Source organism: Erpetoichthys calabaricus, chromosome 15, assembly GCF_900747795.2.
Source record: "Erpetoichthys calabaricus chromosome 15, fErpCal1.3, whole genome shotgun sequence".
Classification (NCBI taxonomy): Eukaryota; Metazoa; Chordata; class Cladistia; order Polypteriformes; family Polypteridae; genus Erpetoichthys; species Erpetoichthys calabaricus.
This window is the reverse complement of record NC_041408.2, coordinates 54,420,044-54,436,101: the sequence shown is the minus strand read 5'-3', so window position 1 is coordinate 54,436,101 and position 16,058 is coordinate 54,420,044.

Sequence of the window (16,058 nt, the reverse complement as noted above, 5' to 3'; positions counted from 1 at the left end):
AGAGGGATAGATTTAATATTTTTTAATTTGCTAATAACCAGGATAGAATCCATAGTATAGAGCTGATTGAACCACTCCGGTCAAGTGACTTTTTACTATATAATAAAATGCTAGGGCGGCACGGTGGCGCAGTGGGTAGCGCTGCTGCCTCGCAGTTGGGAGACCTGGGGACCCGGGTTCGCTTCCCGGGTCCTCCCTGCGTGGAGTTTGCATGTTCTCCCCGACCTGGGGACCTGGGTTCGCTTCCCGGGTCCTCCCTGCGTGGAGTTTGCATGTTCTCCCCGACCTGGGGACCCGGGTTCGCTTCCCAGGTCCTCCCTGCGTGGAGTTTGCATGTTCTCCCCGTGTCTGCGTGGGTTTCCTCCGGGCGCTCCGGTTTCCTCCCACAGTCCAAAGACATGCAGGTTAGGTGGATTGGTGATTCTAAATTGGCCCTAGTGTGTGCTTGGGGTGTGGGTGTGTTTGTGTGTGTCCTGCGGTGGGTTGGCACCCTGCCCAGGATTGTTTCCTGCCTTGTGCCCTGCGTTGGCTGGGATTGGCTCCAGCAGACCCCCGTGACCCTGTGTTCGGATTCAGTGGGTTGGAAAATGGATGGATGGATAAAATGCTATTGTCTGCTTGTGTGTGTGTATGTGTGGGTGTGGGTATGCGTGTGTGTCCAGCTGCTACAAGTAATCTGATTGGTCGGTTTGACTTTGGTGGCTCACTGTTAGGGATGATGACATGATACATTAGGGGTGCAAAGTTCAGTTCCTGATTGTGACCATGTTTTTGCTTTTACTCCAGAGGGTCGCCATCTGGGCTCACCTGAAGTAAGTAGTACCACCCCGGGACGAGAGGGATTGCCACTGCTAACAGACTTGTCTCCTCCCCTCACTGCCTGGAGAAACTGCCCCTTGAAGACACTGAACTGAAAGGAGCTCCCACCCTACCAGCCCACACCACATAAAAGCAGAGCAACCACTGAGGATGGTATCTCATTTTGGCCAAACCTGGTGCTAATAAGAGGACTATACTGTCTTTATAGAATCTGTACAGTGAAGAGCTTAATTTTGCTGTTACCTCCTTTTGCTTTGAATTAAACAGTGCTTTTTGTAATCCAGTTGGTCTCCCAAACATCTTTTTCTCGCACAAACTTCATTTCGCTCCGCTACGGGAGTCACAATTGAGCATTTCAATGACAACAAAGCAAGCAATCTACTGAACAATGCTGAGTCACTGAAAACTAATAAGGAACAACCTGAGTCTCTTAAAGATGGAAAGTATTTGGAAGAGTATGAATGGTGTTTTTACAGCAGGTAATGATGGCCCGTCTGCCATCGGTGGTAGTCAAAAGCAGACACAAGGTGAGCAAGACAACATTTTCTGAGAAGCAGGCTTTATGGGAACATGATCAAGAGAGGAACCGTCATGCAAGAGAGATCGGGATACTTGAGCATACCAAGGAAAGGTGTAGGAGGAACGCTGAGAGTCACCTTCAAAGACGAGATGTATTCACGAGAATATGAATGATGTTTTGACAGTGGGTAGTGGGAGCCTTTCTACCATTGTTGTTAGTCAAAAAGAATATAGGAGGTGAGCAAGGCGCCTTGAAATGGCAGAGTCTAAGAAGGAGGCTTTACAGGAATTCGAATGAGAGAGGAAGTGGTAAGCAAGAGAGGTTGAGACACACACTATACCAAAGAAAGGTGTAGGAGGAACACTGAGAGTCGTCTTCAAAGATGAGATGTGTTCACAAGAATATGAATGATGTTTTTACTGTGGGTAGTGGGGCCCTTCTACCATTGGTGTTAGTCAAAAAGTGAATAGGAGGTGAGCAAGGTGCCTTGAAATGGCAGAGTCTGAGAAGGAGGATCCACAGGAATTCGACTGAGAGGGGAAGCGGTGGGCAAGAGAGGTTGAGACACATAGGATACCAAGGAAAGGCGTAGGAGGAATGCTGAGGATACATATTTTTTATGTATTTGTTCTATTAGCTCTTTTCAACAGGTAACCTAGTTAGTTATATAATACATTTCACAAAGTTTTCACAGAGCACAGGTGCAAAGATTAAAACTGTTATGGTTATCTTTGGTAGGGCAAATTTTAAGCAGATGCAGTAAAGTGTAAAAGGGATAAACAGGGAAAGGCTTTTAGGTACTGAAACAGTCAAAGAGCAAGGGAACATGTTTAACCCTTTCATTACTGTGGTTACCCCCCACCCCTTATAATGGGGGGGGGGGCCGCATCACAAAATTCTCCAATATGCCATTTCTGCCAAATATATATACTTTTCTTGTGGTTTCTGATGGAAGTATGTTGCTGTCAGTGACCTGAATTTTTTTTCACCTCAATAATTAGTTTATAGTCAGTATTAGAAAGTTTTATACTCAAGTGTGAAAGAAATAAGAAACTAACTAATGTAATGGACGACCGTGCTGTGAAACTTTGTCTTTATTTTTGTAACAAATTGCACATCACATGTGCTCACACTATAACATTGGAAAACAGTTGTCATTGCTGACATTATCCAAACAGGAGAGTTAGGTTAGGAGCACACGTTGATTACAGCTTGTCGCCACACTCACCACACGATGAACCACCTGGACTAGGACCCGAGTGCAGTGAGTGACACTTCAGCACTGCACTGCGACAGTGTGAGGTTTTATATGGTGGCTGGCCACCAACCCTGTGAGTTGGAGGACCTGCTTGCAGGGTTGGATGCAAGTTAATGTCATACCCAGGACGGAGCAATGGCAGGCTGAGGGCCTTGCTCAAGGGCCCTAGGGAATAGAGTCACTTCTGGCGTTTACGGGATCCGAACCAGCAGCTTTCCGATTGCTGATGCAGATACCTATTCCTATCCAGAATATAAAAAAACAACAAAACACACAGTACATTCAGACCTAAGCATTTCTAAACAGTTCAGTAGGGTTACAGTAATGAATAGCCCTGTCTGGTGTGATAATCCTCAAAACAACTGCCTTGTGATGGACAACCTTTGCAGGTCCAAGTAGTTGTATTGGAGTTGCCTTTAGTGGTACGAAGTCTGCGAGCATATCAGACTCTTTCACTGCTTCGCTCTTTCATATCTTGTCCTAGCCAGTTCCTGGTTACATCCAGTAAGATGCGACAAATTGTCGAGCTTTGTTACATCTCCAATGTCAATGTCGGAATCAAGACTAATTGAAGAACCAAAGTGATGACCAGATTTCCTTGACCTCTAAAACCCCCAAAACAAAATTTCAAATATTTGTAGAATGCCAAGGAGAAAGGGTTAAAAATGTAAAATTAACACCAGATCATGAAAGATCATGGAAACAATGGGGGCCTGTTGCAATTATGGGGACCTGCAGAGGGCAGTGTGGCAATCACTGCAGCTTGGATCTGGATGTCTCCATGCTCTTTTAGAATTAGGTTTCTCTTTTTTTTGTCTTTTTTTATTTTTTTACTTCCTGCAGCATCAGGCTTTAATGATGTCAAGCGGAGTACTGCGGATGTTGTATTGTTATTCAGGTGAAGTTCAGAGCTTCCCTGATGTATTTTTGTTTTCACGATGGGAGACTCTGACAGTTTAGGAAAATTTTGTTAGATTATTAGTGTCATTTTTTTTTTTTTGTGCAAAGAAGTTTTTTAAGACGAATTTGAGGAGACAATGGGAAAAATACGTATGATGAGATTTAACTTTTGATGGCAATTTGGGGAAACTTTTTTAGGAAGAGTGATAGATAGATAGATAGATAGATAGATAGATAGATAGATAGATAGATAGATAGATAGATAGATAGATAGATAGATAGATAGATAGATAGATAGATAGATAGATAGATAGATAGATAGATAGATAGATAGATAGATAGATAGATAGATACTTTATTAATCCCAGGGGGAAATTCACATATTCCAGCAGCAGCATACTGATACAAAAAATAATATTAAATTAAAGATTGATAACAATGCAGGTAAAAACAGACAATAACTTTGCATAATGTTAACGTTTACCCCCCTGGGTGGAACTGAAGAGTCGCATAGTTTGGGGGAGGAACGATCTTCTCAGTCTGTCAGTGGAGCAGGACAGTGACAGCAGTCTGTCGCTGAAGCTGCTCTTCTGTCTGGAGATGATACTATTTAGTGGATGCAGTGGATTCTCCATAATTGATAGGAGCCTGCTCAGTGCCCGTCGCTCTGCCACAAATGTCAAGCTGTCCAGCTCCATCCCAACAATAGAGCCTGCCTTCCTCACCAGTTTGTCCAGACGTGAGGCATCCTTCTTCTTAATGCTGCCTCTCCAGCACACCACCGCGTAGAAGATGGCGCTCGCCACAACCGTCTGATAGAACATCTGCAGAATCTTATTGCAGATGTTGAAGGACGCCAGCCTTCTCAGAAAGTATAACCGGCTCTGTCCTTTCTTACACAGAGCATCAGTATTGGCAGTCCAGTCTAATTTATCATCCAGTTGCACTCCCAGGTATTTATAGGTCTGCACCATCTGCACACAGTCACCTCTGATGATCACGGGGTCCATGAGGGGTCTGGACCTCCTAAAATCCACCACCAGCTCCTTGGTTTTGCTGGTGTTCAGGTGTAGGTGGTTTGTGTCGCACCATTTAACAAAGTCCTTGTATTAGGTCCCTATACTCCTCCTCCTGCCCACTCCTGATGCAGCCCACGATAGCAGTGTCGTCAGTGAACTTTTGCATGTGGCAGGACTCCAAGTTGTATTGGAAGTCCGATGTATATAGGCTGAACAGGACCGGAGAAAGTACAGTCCCCTGTGGCGCTCCTGTGTTGCTGGCCACAATGTCAGACATGCAGCTCCCAAGACGCACATACTGAGGTCTGTCTTTAAGATAGTCCATGATCCATGCCACCAGGTATGAATCTATTCCCATCTCTGTCAGCTTGTCCCTAAGGAGCAGAGGTTGGATTGTGTTGAAGGTGCTAGAGAAGTCTAGAAACATAATTCTTACAGCACCATTACCTCTGTCCAAGTAGGAGAGGGATCGGTGTAGCATATAGATGATGGCATCCTCCATTCCCACCTTCTCCTGATATGCAAACTGCAGAGGGTCGAGGGCGTGTTGAACCTGTGGCCTCAGGTGGTGAAGCAGCAGCCTCTCCATGGTCTTCATCACATGTGATGTCAGAGCAACAGGCCGGAAGTCATTCAGCTCACTAGGACGTGATACCTTTGGGACTGGGGTGATGCAAGATGTTTTCCAAAGCCTCTGGACTCTCCCCTGTTCCAGGCTCAGGTTGAAGATGCGCTGTAGAGGACCCCCCAGCTCTGATGCACAGACCTTCAGCAGTCGTGGCGATACTCCATCTGGACCCGCTGCTTTGCTGGCACAAAGTCTCCTCAGCTCTCTGCTCACTTGCGCTGTTGTAATTATGGGTGGGGATGTCTCTCCTATGCTGGGATCAGCAGAAGGATGTGTGGAGGGTGCAGTACTCCGAGGTGAGAGTGAGAGTGGGTTAGGGTGGTCAAACCTGTTAAAGAAGTTGTTCATTTGGTTTGCTCTCTTCACGTCTCTCTCGATGGTGGCACCCCGCTTCGAGCTGCAGCCAGTGATGATCTTCATCCCATCCCACACTTCCTTCATGCTGTTATTCTGCAACTTCTGCTCCAGCTTTCTCCTGTACCGCTCCTTCGCCGCCCTGAGCTGGACTCTAAGTTCCTTCTGCACGCACTTGAGCTCATGCTGATCACCGCATTTAAAAGCCCTTTTCTTCTGGTTCAAAAGGCCCTTGATGTCACTTGTAATCCATGGCTTGTTGTTAGCATAGCAGCGTACAGTTCTTACTGGAACTACAATGTCCATACAGAAGTTGATGTAGTCAGTAGTGCAGTCAACAACCTCCTCAATGTTCTCACTATGTGATCCCTGCAGGATATCCCAGTCTGTAGTTCCAAAGTATTCTCTCAGAGCCTTCTCTGCCTCAGGGGACCACTTCCTGAATGAGCGTGTGGTTTTAGGTAGGACCCTCACTCTTGGTTTATAATTGGTAATTAGAAAAAGGCATATGACAGGTTTTTGGTTTGAGTTTTTCAGAATTTAATGTTTGTATTTTTATCATCAACTGGGATGAAGTCTGCTGGTAATTAAATGCCCACATCTGGGATTGGTGGCTGGTTGTACCTCAAACCGAAGACCTTCCAGGAAGTGGTGCCATTACTGCATATCCCAGAATCTAATGGATCATATAACAACTTGTAGACTTGAAATAACCAGAGAGGACGCCCAGGAGAGGATTATACAATATCAGGTCTAACGTGATTAAAAGCATACTTGAAGCAGAAACCTGGACAACCTTTAAGACGTATCTGGATGACACATTGGGACGGCTTAGCTATTAGCTAAACAAACAAGCTTGGTGGACGCAATGGACTGTTCTTGTTTGTCCAATTTCTTATATTTTTCTGGATTTTAATGAGTAGACATGATTAAAAATAATAAATAGAGGTCGGTTTTAAGGCTACGAGCCATGGAGACATCATTCAAAGATCCTTCATAAGAATAAAACAGAAGAAAGCAGTCAAAAGCAATATTTTGAAGTTTTTTTACAATGGTGTTTTTCTAAAAAAGAACAATCCTCACAAAAGTTTGTATGTTCTTCAGTCTATTAATACCAGACTTGTGCTTTTGGGCTATTCCGTGTTTTAGAATATGTGTTTTAAATGTCTAAAAGTATGTGGACACCCCTGCAAATGACGGAGTTCAGGCGTTTGATTGATAAGAGAGTCATCAAATCAAGCACATAGCCATGTCATCTCCATCGGCAGGAGAATGAGTCATACTGAAGACCTCAGTGACTTTAAAAGAGGCACTGTCATAGGATGCTACCTTTGCCACAAGTCAGTATTTGAAATTTTTTGCTGTGGCAGATCTTCCCTGGTCAATTGTAAGCATCGTTATTGTGAAGTGGAAGTGTCTAGGAGCAACGACAGCTCACACATGAAGTAGTAGACCATGCAAACTCACAGAATTGGATGACTGAGTTCCCAAGTGCATTGCACGTAAAAGCTCATGACAGAGTCACAAACTGTTTGTGGAAGCTGCATCAGTACAACAACTGGGCACCGAGACCTTCATGAAATGGGTCTCCATGGCCAAGCAGCTGCCCTCAAGTCTAAGATCTCCATGTGCAATATTGGAGTGATGTGAAGCACGCTGCCATCGGAGTCTGGAGCAGTGAAAACGTGTCTAGACGTTTCCAATATAGAGAAGGCCAGAAGGAGTTGCATTGCATCTTTGTGGACGCCTTGAGAGGAGTTGTAGTATTGTATGAGGAAGTCAGGAGTGGCAGAGAAGTATGTAAGAGTTGTACAGGATATGAAAACAAGGGAAGCGAGCGGGATTTCCCATGGATGGTCTACAGAGGATTAAGAGAGAAAGTCAGTGCAGCTCGTCACCCCCTGGTCTGGCGTGGTACTACTATTATTCAGGCCTTTTAGCTGCCTCTCAATGACGTGTGTGTGACAGGTCTTACTGATTTCGTCTTTAGAAACCTTGCCAGTTCCTTGTTTTGCGTCTTACCGCCTGGTCCTTTTCTAAGATTATTTCTGCCTTTCTCGCTCAGGGCAATACACTTTGAGCAGAAGCATCTGAAGGCTAGACATTTTCAAACACACAAAACGAAATGCAAACTCGCATTTGTCATTGTTACAAAGGCGTTCCTGTAGCAATGAGTTACAGAACGAAGAAGTCTTTTTACAGTATGTGGGCATTTTAATGACTCCGTGTTTTAGGATAATGTGGGGGTCTGAAAAAAGAAGGAGAGTGTCATTCCCCTTCAAGGAGTATCCTTAAATGACTCACATTTTCTGATGTTGATTTTGGACTTAGAGGTTTTTGCTTTTTACCATGAAATGGTGTTAACTTTTGTCTATTATATTACTGAAGTGCTATTTTGGAAAAAGGTAAAATTGAGAGGTGTCAAAATAAGGTTTATGTTTGACTAGTAAGACTTCATTATCACAGCGTACAAGAGTGGCGATGTATTAAATTTTAGTACAGTAATTATTCATAAGAACATGAGAACATTGGGATGGACTGATGCCCTGCCCGAGTTTGTTCTTGCCTAGCACCCTATATTAGCTGGGATAGGCTGTAGTAGAACCCCGTGACCCTGTTCAGGACTAAATGAGTTAGAAAATGACTGACTGACAGACATAAGAACATAAATTTGACAAACGTTTGTTTAGCTAATAGTTAAGCCATCCCAACATCTCATCCTGATTCTTCTTAAAGATTGTCGAGGTTTCTTCCTCATCTTCATGTCTCAGTGTTCAAGAGTCCCACAACCCTTTGTGTAAAGAAGTGCCTCCCGTTGCAGCTGCTTCTCTGCCCTCTCCCAGGAATCCTCTCATTGTCTGGCAGGATTCAAATCACATCACTCAAAGCTCAACACTTACTACACTGAAGGTCATTTATGAACGTGCCAGACTGCCGTTGCCTTAAAGGGGTCCTATCGCATTCTTCAAAATGTTTAATCACAAGGTGAGAAGGTGGCTGGCTGGCTGTTAAAGGGTGACTATACCATGTGCTTTCATTCTCTTTTATTCATTCCTGGCCTTGAGAAGGTCATCGTCTTGATTTTCCTTTAACTGGTGATACTTTCATATGTGGTACACATTTTTCCATCCCACACGAGAGATGTTCTTGCGATAACTGGGGAGGGCTGAGAATGAGTATTGATGTTAGGACCGTATATTGGGATGAGAGGGCCAGTTTAACTAGAAGAGGTGGCTAGTTTCCAGTAACAAGTTTAAAATCAGTGGTTTGAGGAAGGTATCTCATCACTTATAAGAACATAAGAAATTTAACATACATATAGAAATGATTCAGCCCATCAAGCCTGTTTGTTTAGCTAATTGCTAAGCCATCTCAACATCTCATCCAGATTCTTCTTAAAGCTTGTCAAGGTTTCTTCTTTAACTCCATGTCTTGGTAGTTTGTTCCAATTTTCCACGACTCTCTAATGACGTGCCTCCTGGGTTCAGTTTTAAATGCACTTCCCTTTAGTTTCATCCTGTGTTTTGAGGGCTGATACTCTCACATGTGATGCTCATTCTTCTCTGCCTACTGGGTCTTACACTTAATAACCAATATGGAGCCATTTAAACTCTTTTCTTCATTGACCAAATAACATGGAGAAAAATTTTATTCTGGCAGCACAGTCACACAAATTTACTCAAGAATTAAACGTTACTTTCTAGTTTATTTGATTTGCCAAAACCGCTATTGGAGAAGTCTAGTCAAAAAAAAAAAGGACCCCATATAAAAATGGGAATAGCTATGGAAGAAGAAGAAGAAGAAGAAGAAGAAGAAGAAGAAGAAGAAGAAGAAGAAGAAGAAGAAGAAGAAGAAGAAGAAGAAGAAGAAGAAGAAGAAGAAGAAGAAGAAGAAGAAGAAGAAGAGGTTCTAGTTTACTTGACTGCAAGTTTAGTTTTTTCCCAGCTGTAAACGTTTGCCCACTTGACTGACTTTTGGATATCTCATGGTTATGATTCAAAGTTATGCGTCATATCCATTACCTAATGGAAAATCTTCTCTTCTGTCCTCCTTGACTAAACTCACTATAGAACATAAATCTGACAGATGAGAGGAGATCATTCAGTCCATCAAATTTAATTGCTAAGCCGTCCAAACTTCTCATCCAGATTCTTCTTTTCAGATTCTTCAGGTCAATTCACTGACTTCATATTATAATAAGGACACCTAGTGAGAATGGAGCTGCTTTTTTGGTGTCAAGATTTCTGCTTCAACTTCATGTCTCGGTGGTATGTTCCAGAGTCCTACATCTCTTTGCGTAAAGAAGTGCATCCTAGCTTCAGCTTTAAATGCACTTCCCCAAATGTTAAAGAGAACGAAGCTCCTTTATAATGAAGTCTGCATAAAACATGGCACCTTCACAAATTCAGGGTTTGGAGTGCTGTGATAGTCATTGTGCTTCTCCTCAACACGGAATAGTCATTATCTGTTGTTGATGTTATGAGTACTATAGTACGTAATGTTATTGCATATGAGTGCTTTGCCGTTTTATGAGTACTATATTTATTTCATATTTTTTATAAAGTTGTAAATATAATTCACCTAGTATTTTACAGAAATGTATCATAATATATTCACAAGTCGAAGAGAAATGCCACAGAGCAGAACCATTGGGGTTCATGCATGGCCAGGACAGGAGCCGGTGCAAAGCAGGGAAGATTGGGTGCGGATTGAGAGCGTTGACCTGCAAGAACTTAGGAAGTACATGGCTACCTCTGAGTTTCCTTATGAATCGCTGTTTTGCATTGGGTCATGGAGTGAGACAGCTGATGTTGCCTCTGATACCCAGTGAGATGGGAGGGGTGAATGTGCTGGCATTGGACAAGACAGATGAGAGTGTATGGAGCTGCACAGAAGGAACAGTGGAAGATCAGGGCTGTGGAAGCTTCTGAAGAATAACACAGCATGGTACACACAGGGTCATTAGATAGATAGATAGATAGATAGATAGATAGATAGATAGATAGATAGATAGATAGATAGATAGATAGATAGATAGATAGATAGATAGATAGATAGATAGATAGATAGATAGATAGATAGATAGATAGATAGATAGATAGATAGATACTTTATTAATCCCAATGGGAAATTCACATTCTTCAGCAGCAGCATACTGATACAATAAATAATATTAAATTAAAGAATGATAATAATACAGGTGAAAAAAACAGACACTAACTATGTATAATGTTAAATATTAACGTTTACCCCCCCTGGTGGAATTAAAGAGTCGCATAGTTTGGGGGAGGAACGATCTCCTCAATCTGTCTGTGGAGCAGGACAGTGACAGCAGTCTGTCGCTGAAGCTGCTCTTCTGTCTGGAGATGATACTATTAAGTGGATGCAGTGGATTCTCCATAATTGATAGGAGCCTTCTGAGCGCCCTTCGCTCTGCAACAGATGTTAAACTGTCCAGCTCCATGCCAACAATAGAGCCTGCCTTCCTCACCAGTTTGTCCAGGCGTGAGGCGTCTTTCCTCTTAATGCTGCCTCCCCAGCACACCACTGCGTAGAAGAGGGCGCTCGCCACAACTGTTTGATAGAACATCTGCAGCATCTTATTGCAGATGTTGAAGGAAGCCAGCCTTCTAAGGAAGTATAACCGGCTTTGTCCTTTCTTGCACAGCGCATCAGTATTGGCAGTCCAGTCTAATTTATCATCCAGCTGCACTCCCAGATATTTATAGGTCTGCACCATCTGCACACAGTCACCTTTGATGATCACTGGGTCTATGAGGGGTCTGGGCCTCCTAAAATCCACCACCAGATAGATAGATAGATAGATAGATAGATAGATAGATAGATAGATAGATAGATAGATAGATAGATAGATAGATAGATAGATAGATAGATAGATAGATAGATAGATAGATAGATAGATAGATAGATAGATAGATAGATAGATACTTTATTAATCCCCAAGGTGAAATTCACAATTAAAAATGCACATTCAGATTCCTTCTATGCTAAATCTACCATGGGGAATGAATACTGTACTCTATTCTCGTATACACGTGACTATAAACGTTAACTTGAACTTCAAATTTATCTTGATGTGCCTTCATCTTTGAACTAGCGTAGTACTTTTGGGCTTACAAATGTTCCAGTTTCATTCCATAGACATGGCCTTAGTTTGACTAGCAACAATAAATATGCCTGGTGTCGATTTCTGTAGTTGTTTATGTGTGAATGTGGAATGCAATGAACTGATTCTTTGTGCTTCTTACTGCCAAGACAATCTCCAGGGACCTCATTTAAAAAAGCATGAGTATGCACAAAAAGGGGCTCAAAATGTGACTGCACAACTTCCTACACAAATGTTGGGATTTTTAAAAGAAAACCTGATGGGGTTTGTGCATATTTTTATGGCAACTTTGACCCATGCGTATGAAGCATTTTGGAGAAACTGGGAAATGGTGACACACTTGAGCAGGCAGCCGAAACATCTAAATGACAACTCACGCACATCATGTTTCATATCATGAGCCGTTATTATAGTGTGCGTCAACATGACAATGATATTTAACCTCAAAAATGATGAATATCATGTACAAGCTCTATTTCAATTCCCATTTAAGAGGGCCAATGCTGCGTATTTGCACTGAATAGCATTTTTTGGTTTATCGTTAGTTTATATCAACTACCTATTGTCACTTCTCATGGAATTGGCCGACAGGTTGGGAATATCTCAGCCAAGCTTCACTCCATCATACCCAATGTGCTGGAAGCCATTAATCAGCCAGTGAGGTGCTCCATCCAGTCTTCCTATGGTGTGGATGTACATACATAAAACAGAATTTTTTTTTGCTGTCACTTTGCAGCAGTGCCCAATTCTCTTGATGCAATCAGATCACTTTACTGCATTCATTCTGCAATAAAAGCACCTAGTAAGAATGAAGCTGCTTTTGTTAACCATATGCTGGTACATTACATTAATGCACAAGTTCATTTGTAATGCCAACATGAGACCAACAAATGTTGTGTCTCGATGGCCTGGCTCAGTCCATGATTCATTTATTTTGAGGCAAAGTAATTTTGACAGACGTGACAAAGCTGGTGGCTGCCTTATTGCTAAGGTGACTGGCTGACCCCTCACTCTTTCATATGGCATGTACTATTCACTGTAATAGCACCCATGTCATTAACGTGCCAGGTAATAGCAACTACCTGCTCACATACTAGCACCTTACACCCTTCCATGACCTCCAGAATGCAGAGGAGAGGCGCTATAATGCCACACATGATCTTGTGCTTTCAGTTGTGGAGTACAGCCAGATATGGAGGCGGGGTCTCAATGTGTCAGGTGGGAATTTGCTCTATCAGCCAATGAAATTCTGAAGCATCCTGATTGCATATGTATGAGGTTGATTGGCACGCTTCATATATGGGTGTTTCTGGGCAGTGTTCGATGCACGTTATTGTACTTATATTTACAAGGTGATTGTGATCTATAAAGGGTAAGTTGTGTAAAAATGCATATACACCAAGTTTTATAAAACTGATTATTTTTTTGCGCATAATTTCACACTGAAATCCACGTACAGTTTTTTAAATGTGGCCCCAGGCCCTTGACCTCTGAATTAAAAGCAGATAAAAAAGAGATGGATGGTGATTTGTACTGAATGACGGTGCTCAATGATGGATTCTAGTGTGGGATCCTGATGGGAGAATTTTATTAATAGAGAATAAGATTTTGAGCACCCCACCTGTAAGTTCCACTCTGACACTCGCCCTTCGAGTTTCTATATAATTTTCAATGACACTTCTCTCATTAACTAACATCATATCTCATCTATGCAAAGGCTTGTCTACCTTTCTTTTGCAAAACTGTATCTTTCTTTCCATTATTCCTCCTTATAATTGATTTGTCTGTACAATCCTCGGCTGTCTCTCACAAATGCCCCCGAATAAGCACTTATCTTTCAAAGCACATTCAAGCTGGCACACAGCTTGAGTTTTAGAAGCATTACAAGTACATCAAGAATAAAAAATAAATAAATAAAAAAAAAACAACAACAACAAAAAAAAATGCCAGGAGTTGATGATGGTCGTAGGCCAGCCGCTCGGATCAGACATCAGACATTAGCGAGCTTTATGATTTACCAGCAGTCCCGTTGCAGCTGGTACTCTGTCCTCTCCTGGGAATCCTCTCATTGTCTGGCAGGAATCAAATCACATCACTCAAAGCTCAACACTTACTACACTGAAGGTCGTTTATGAACGTGCCAGACTACCATTGCCTTAAAAGGGTCCTATCGCATTCCTGAAAATGTTTAATCACAAGGTGGGAAGGTGGCTGGCTGGCTGTTAAAGGGTGACTATACCATGTGCTTTAATTCTTTTTTATTAATCCCTGGTTGACTCTCAGCCTTGAGAAGGTCGTCTTCTTGCTTTTCCTTTAACTGGTGTTACTTTCATATGCGGTACACATTTTTCCATTTCACCCGAGAGACGTTGTTGTGAGAATGAGTATTAAAGTTAGCACCATATATTGGGATGGGAAGGCCAGATTAGCTAGACCAGATGGCTGGTTTCCAGTAACAAGTTTGAAATCAGCGGTTTGAGGAGCGAGAGGAGACCATCAAGCCTGTTTGTTTAGTTAATTGCTAAGCTGTCTCATCATCTCATCCAGATTCTTCTTAAAGGTTCTCAACGTTTCTTCTTCATCTCCATGTCTCTGTAGTTTGTAGTCCCGCAATTCTTTGCATAAAGAAGTGCTTCCTGGCTTCTATTTTAAAGGCACTTCCCTTTAGTTTCCTCTCAATCTTTGAGGGCTGCTACTTTTAGATGTGATGCTCATTCTCGTCATCCTGTCTGTCGATCTGCCTACTGGGTCTTACACAATATGCAACATGGAACCATTTAAACCCATTTTTTTCCATGACCAAGTAACATGGAGAAAGAGTTTATCATGGCAGCACAGTCGCAGTTTTATTCAGGAATTAAATGTTATGTTCTCATTTACTTGACTTGCCAAAACTGCTAACGGAAAAGTCTAGTCAAAAAAATAACAACCCCATATAAAAATTGGAATAGTTATGGAAGAAGAAGAAGAAGACAAAGAAGAAATTCTAGTGTAATTGACTACAAGTTTAGTTTTTTCCCACCTGTAAATGTTTTCCCACTTGATTGTCTTTTGGATATCTTATGGTTATGATTTCAAATTATGCTTGTAAAAGTTCTAGTTGGTCACAATTGTGCTGTATGGTAGAAATGAACTGAATTCAGATGACATATAATTCATCAATTTTGTGAGTGCTGTACCTGTTAGGCCTGATGGACTTCTCTTAACAATTATAGACTATCCTTTACCTAATGAAAATCTTCGCTTCCGTCATCCTTGACTAAACCCAGTAGGCCTACAGGGACGCAACTCATACTTTTCTGGATACAAATATTGCATAACTAGTGCCAGCCTTGCTGTCAGGTCATGCCGATTGGGAGACCTGAACACTTTAAGAAAAAGATTAGACCTTTATGTAAGTACTCCATCATTCTAAAGCTGTTCCAGAAGCATTAAGTTCATCTTTAAAAGAACAGTCCATCCAAAATTAATTTGTTTCTTGCTTCTATGTAGTTGGTAGTGACGGAATTTGGAATTCAAGAAATTCCAAATTCCGTTTCTGATAAAATGGTAACCAGCACTGGTTAACTGTTTACAATATCAAAAAGTCTATGAAAAGATCTCATGTTGCATAATCCACATGTTGGGTCACCAAATCATATTCTCACAATATACTAAGCACATGTATGTTTTGCTAAAATATTGTTAATTAAACCACTTCTTGAAAAACACTCATGTGAATAGTAGTGAGCAAGCGATTGAATTGAAGACCCGACCACCCAGCATTCGTTGGTCAGGAGCTCAGCTCATTCACTGGCTAACATTGCGCTTCACGCAATATCCACAAAAGCACAGTCACTGACAGACATATAAAACTAAAGATTAAAAGTTAAGAGCAAATTAAAACATTATCAGGAAGAGAATATGCCTCGTACATGCGTACTCACCACTATGAAGTTCAAATGGAGATAGATAGATAGATAGATAGATAGATAGATAGATAGATAGATAGATAGATAGATAGATAGATAGATAGATAGATAGATAGATAGATAGATAGATAGATAGATAGATAGATAGATAGATAGATAGATAGATAGATAGATAGATAGATAGATAGATAGATAGATACTTTATTAATCCCAAGGAGAAATTCACATACTCCAGCAGCAGCATACTGATACAAAAAACAATATTATATTAAAGAGTAATAAAAATGCAGGTAAAAACAAATAATAACTTTGAATAATGTTAACGTGTAGATCGATAAGAGAGAAGATTTTCCATTTCACATGGGAGGGGAAAACAGACACATTAGACATGTTGACACGGAGAGAGAGGTAAACGAAGGTGGTGGGGCACCATTAACCCTTTAAACTCAGCCCGATTGTTCTGGACCTGCTGGTGGTACCAAACAATAATGCAAAATTAAAAGAAAACTAAATAAAACCATT